Here is a 6,219-nt window from a genome sequence, read left to right on the forward strand (position 1 = left end):
TCCGATACAAACCACAAATTCTAAAGCCACAAGCCCGTTTTGATCATACGCAATCCGGTTCCAGAACTACCCATCATTCCCATTGAAGCGTAAGCGCCGCTGCCATGTTCGCGTTGACACTAGTGCCAGTTACCTCTCTAGTTATATTGTGTGAAACTCTATGCGCGAGGCCACCCACGTCGTCACACGCATTTTCGCCGTGTCCAGTTGCGGAGAAAATCTACTTCGTCTCCCTACATTCACTGTTCTGCATCTCGTGGAACTGGTATTTGTTTTTAAAATGGGCGGCAGCACCATCACTTACATACCTAAGCATAGCGTATATTGGTGCGTTGTCTTCGAGATGCTGCTTGATTTTGGCGAGGGCCAAGCATGCAAGGGCAGAGTCATGACTAAGGTGGTCGCAGATGATGGCACAATTCCTCGTCATCTTCTTGGAGTTACAACACAAGTTGGCCTCTTGGGCCAGTGGTAATCTTGTACTTCGTCGGGCAGCACAATCGTCCAGTTCTCGGGAAAATCAAAGTGTAGCCCCACCGCGTTCCTTTCGCAGTTCTGCTTCGCACATCTCGTGAAGTTGTTCGGCACTCATTTTTCAGTTAACCTTCGGAGCTCTTCAGGGAATATTGGGGCGGTAATTCTTTTTAATAAGCTCGCCAGATTTCCAGGAAGCCATAACCACCTCCTCTTCAACGTCAACATGGAGCTTATACAAGGCCAAGTTTTCTGCTTTCAGGCAGCGTTCACAATGTCCAACAAAACACGCGGCTGTAGGCTGCGGACATGTGTAAAGGTCCAGCCCCGCTTTCGCCTGAGAACGAACGTCCACTTGCATTTTGGAGGGCTACTTGGGCCAGGTGAAAATTGGCGCAATATATGCACACACATACCTTGCGGTATGGAGCGCACTTCACCCACTTAGGACGCAGTGAAATGAACTTCGTTATCCCAACTCCGGAGGTGGGGTGAGTGTGCTTGTAGATACAGTAAGCTTCTCGCAGGGACCGTATCATGAAGCGCTTAGAAGTCCATTGTTGCTCACTGTGAACCTTAGCGCGCACCACATCCTTTTTATTAGGGATTTTCCTTGAGCAGTTCAGTTCATCAGGGTGTAGTAGCAGAGCAGTGTACGGATGTCTTCTTCACTCCCTCTGTGTCTACTGTAGGCCTCCACGGTAGACCACACCCCGTCAGAATTTGCGAGTTTCTTTGCCTTCTTGATGATGTGCCTAGTCGCCTCTCAAACTTCATTTGCGGTAATGGCAGGTGGCAGCAAAGCCAGCAAGTGGCACCGCTCCAGAAAGGAGGTGCATCTGAGATACGCTTGGCTCATGCTGCCTTGCCAGCTGTCACAGTCGTTGCAGCTTCCATGCGGCATTGTAGATGTGCCTGGGACATTGTGCGCCGCCCCGAATGTTCGTGTTGATTTCAGTGGTCACTGCATCATGAATGTCGTTCTCGTTCCTTGACGTAGGAAGCCTTGAGGCGCTTCCGCAAAGCATTCGGTTTCTTTAGCAGCGAGACCGCCAAGCGCCTGCCGACAAAGCAATTTATGTTTGTGACAATAACTTCTCCAGGCGGCAAGTTGTCAAGTGCGAGGTGAAATTGCTTTGGCGTGCTTCGGGTACCCTCTTTAAAATGTGGAAATAGTTCTGACAAAGCATGTCTTCTTCGTGCACCATAGTGGCTGTGTCCTAGGGTAGCAGTTTCTTGATGGTGGCGACACCAATTTCCCTCACACAACGAAAATACCTTTGAAATTGAATTCTGCGCTTGTGTCTTTTTAAGTGCGAATGCACTTTATAAGCGACCCCAAACCATCCACCGCTGGCGGCGTCGGCGTCCGCAGTGCTCCTCTGTAAAGAAACAGCATCCGGCGCCAGGTTTCGATCCGAGGACTTTGCGGGCCGCAGCCCGACGCTCTACCGAATAAGCCACGGACTCGACGCTGATATCGGTGTCAGTAACGCGCCTTATATCTTTAACGCATTCAAACTACGTCGTCAGCGGCGTGCGTTGGCGACTCAGCGGCGTTATAGCGGCTTGATAACTGCGTGGTGTACACGTGATACTACAAACCCGATGGAAGAGATGGAAGAGAAGGCGGCGAGGCGGTGGGCTGCGGGGGCCGAGCGCAAGCGCCGCAAGCGGGCCGACAACCGTGCATTCGCACTTTCACATTCTCCCCCTCGGGGAAATGCGGGGGAATTTTTTGAGGAGTCAGAACAAAACTTCTGCCCAGGAAAAGGCGCAATGTTCCTCCGGAGGTAATAAATGCTACTTGTTCAGGGTTGCCTAGTCTGTTCAGTAAGAAATAAATTGAAACTCTCACAGAAACGGCGGTGAAAGGCTGCGAAACTCGAGTGCTTCCGTATAGATGCCGGCCACAGTTTCAAATATACCAGATCCCCTAGGAGGTTGCTTGGCTATGTGGTAATCCAGATTGCTGCAAGTAGGATCCGCGGAGATGATAGGGGCACAGGATGACGATGATCAGGCAGAATTCACTCGAAGCTCGTGGATCGTGATAAAACCGTCATCAGTCGGGCACAACAGGTCCACAGATGACAAAACGTTTGAGCTTGGTCATTTTGGCGTTTTACCAAGGCGCAAATGACTGCCCCGTATTAGTCGAAGCATTTGTCTGGCCTTATAGGTTCTTGATTGTACGTGCTTTCGCACGGTGTAATTAGAATTTTTTGAAGCCGTTCTGTCCTTAATCTGCTGGAAAACAACGTACTGTTTCTCGCTTGGCTGTAAGGAACAAACATTTATGATTTGAGAATTTGACGGACCGGAAGGCAATCGTTGTAAACAGTAATCACGGAATTGGTGCTTACGCACTTAAAATTTTGAAGAGTGTGAACACCTAGTTTGGCGATTCGTAACGGTTTGTAGTTTGGCCAAACAATAGATACACACTGAGCCAAGAATAACAACGCTGGATGTCAAGTTGTTGCCTCTCGCAGGACTGCCGCAGTTAGCACAGCTCTTTGTTGTAAACCCTCACCCGCGCACCCTTCTTCAGTAGTTTGTTTACAACCTTCCGCGAAGTTTTCTAGAAACGAGCCGTCACATGGGTACGATTGTGAGCATATACAAGGTGTACGCTTCAAAAGGGTCATGGTTTGGGCCTGTTGGTGATGCATAATGGAAACTGAAAGCGCAAAATAGACACGGACAAAGAAAGGGGACAACAGGACGAGCGCTAATCCTGTCCTGTTGTCCCCTTTCTTTGTCCGTGTCTATTTTGCGCTTTCAGTTTCCATTGTGTACGCTTCCTTCAAGTTGCAACGGTGTGAAAGTGCGCTTCAAACGTGGAAAATAAACCAACAAAAAAAGGTAATAAATATTTTGAAATATTATGTACAGGCTAAAATTAAAGCCCTGATAATAGTCATAAGAAGGCGTCTCGATCCAGTATGATGCATTTTTTTCCTTCGCCACCATATAGAAAGCATGCAAAGGCTCACGTTCAGATTATAGGGCGAAGTATGACCTCATTTTTCTACATTCAAACAAAAAAAATGCAATACATTTTTACTGCTTCAGAATAGTCCTTCCTTGCGGCACAATTCAGGAAAATATCAAGAAAATTGAGAGACGTGATTTCTTTAATATAACGTCGAAATTTGGCTCTTTTTCAGAGCTTTTCATTTTCCAACGTAATTGACATATCACCATTCTGAAAAGTTTCTTTTCTACAGTTCAGAGAAGGGTACAAAATGATCACGCGCCCTTGGTAAATCAGGCAAAAAATTGAGACCATGGATTTTGAGCCTATGGGTAAAAAACATTTCAAAAGTGCCACTTTGACCGACATTGCTTTTCTAATTTTGGGAAATCTTTTCTAAAAAAATATAATTACGAAGAAGTCAATTTCGCTGAATTCAACAGAAAAGTTTGCAAAACTTTGTGTTGGCAATATGAATATTTAGAAAATTTTCCTTTTTGTTTTACGGGACATCAAAGTTGCCACACCGGACACAATGAAAAGAACTTTGCCCAGTCGCGTGGTAATATTTATTTTACTTCGCCAACTATCGTGTTGCTCGCTAAGATACTGTCAGGTCCTTGGTGCGGATACAATATTCTATGCGCCCTTAAAGTTTCGTTCGAAACAAAAAATGGTCATGACACCACTTTGGCTGTCCTTATCTGAATACACCCTTCAATAAAAACAAGCCTACACACCATAATATAGGACACAACACCTATTCACACCTCCATTTGGCTATTGGTTCCGCTGTTCTCTTTCCATCTCTGGAGTGGAATGTTGGCACTCACCCGTATGGTAGTGACCACTTTCAAACTACATTAACATAATAATTGATTGATTGTAGGGTTTAACGCGCCCGCAGGCGATGAGGCGCGCCGTAGTGGAGGGCTCCGGATTAATTTTGACCACCTGGGGATCTTTATCGTGCGCCGAAATCTCGTACACACGGGCGTTTTTGCTTTTCGCCTCCATCAGAAAAGCGACCGACGCGGCCGGGAATCGAACCCGCGACCTCGTGCTCAGAAGCGCAACGCCTTAGCCACTGAGCCACCGCGGCGGGGTCTACATTAACATAATAGATAAAGGCTCAAACAGTTCAATTTCCCAGAAAAGCTTCAATGAAGCTAGAGCTAACTAGAGTACATTTACTGAAACATCTCCACTACACCACCTACACATCGAAGAACCTTCCCAACTACTCATGGTGCACATCCTCGACGCCGCCGAAAGGCCAGCCCATTCCCCACTCTGGTGCCCCGCGCAATCAGAGGAGGCCGTGGTGCAATGAAGACAACAGGCGAGCGCGAGAGGCCTAGAACAAGGCGTGGGGTATCTTCCGTCGGTACCCCACGTTGGGAAAACTTTTATTGTTCAAAAGGGCAAAGTCGATGGGAAAAAGTGTGCGCCGTGAGGCGAAACGAGAAAGTTGGCGCTCATTCATAACATCCATAAACTGATACACTGTCACTCGCAAAGTCTGTACGCGTATACGAAAACTCAAAGGACATCAGACACAGAGCCTGCCCCTTGTGTGTACAGTAGGGGGCACCCTGGAGGACCGGGCTAACACACTCGCTTTGATAGTGAATGGGCGTTCGTCACACTTTTATGTGCTGTCGGACGAGAAAGGGGGCGACAGAAACGTTGTGAACAGGGGCAAAAATGTTACGTTTTTCTGTCCAACTAGTCCTGAGTTACGGGACGGAGAAAACAAAATACATCGTTATTTTACGTCAGTCTCACAAGACAAGTGACCCCAAAATAGAGTTCGGCAATTGTCGAGCTACTGGCTATTCTACCCCACACCAACGTTCCTCGTGAGTGGGCTTCAGGAATACTAAAGGCGTCGTCTTACGGACGATGACAAACAAGCTTTGTCATCGTCTGTTGATGTGGCTGTCGAAGCGAGCGAGGGCAGGGGTGGCACGACTGCTGCAACTGGATCGTCGCCGCCACGCGGCTGCTCTACTGTGTGCTGCGCTTGCCACGGGACAGCGCGCCGATGTCTGATCCCCGCTCAGCTCGCGAGGACCACGTCCAACAAACGACCCCGGAGAAGAGTACCCCGGTAGCGTCGGCGAAGGCCCGCACTCGGCAGGTGCACCCTGGCAGGAGCCGTTCGACAGGCCGACCCTTGGTCCTGAGACAGGCCACCAGGGCCGGTTGAGGTAGGCATGCCCTGGGTGAAGGCCCGCAGCAAGAACGACGGCAGGAGCTCTTCCTCTGGAACGTCGCCCAGCCCGTGGTTCCATGGCACGAGACCCTTCGCAGGTTCCCTCGTAGCTCTTCCGGCTTCGCTCTCCTTTTTTCTTGATTTTTGCCCAGCTGCTGTGCCACCTGACCACAGCCCGTCGTTTTGTCTTCCGGTTTGCAGTGGTAGCTCGAGTTGACTCACAGCCCATGTCATAGTGCATTAATTAAACAAAACACAACACACAAGTGAAACAAGAAACTTGTGTCCTTTCCTCACACTCGCACAACACTTCCACAGCACACTACACAAACACTTTCATGAAACACAAACTCTCAGCTGAAAAAAAGCCGTTACGTGACAGCGACAGATCCGCCATTACCCTTTAACTCCGAGTTTTCTCTTCATGAGCTGAGGGGTACTCTAGTACCTGTAAACCCTCAGCTCCAGGCTGAGACAACATCACATATACAATGATACAGCACTTACACGCAGACACTATTGTTACACTCCTTCAGCTTTGCAACAA

This window comes from Haemaphysalis longicornis, unplaced genomic scaffold (genome assembly GCF_048455015.1).
Source record: "Haemaphysalis longicornis isolate Haplotype H1 unplaced genomic scaffold, Haemaphysalis longicornis Haplotype H1 scaffold_3, whole genome shotgun sequence".
In the NCBI taxonomy this organism is placed as follows: domain Eukaryota; kingdom Metazoa; phylum Arthropoda; class Arachnida; order Ixodida; family Ixodidae; genus Haemaphysalis; species Haemaphysalis longicornis.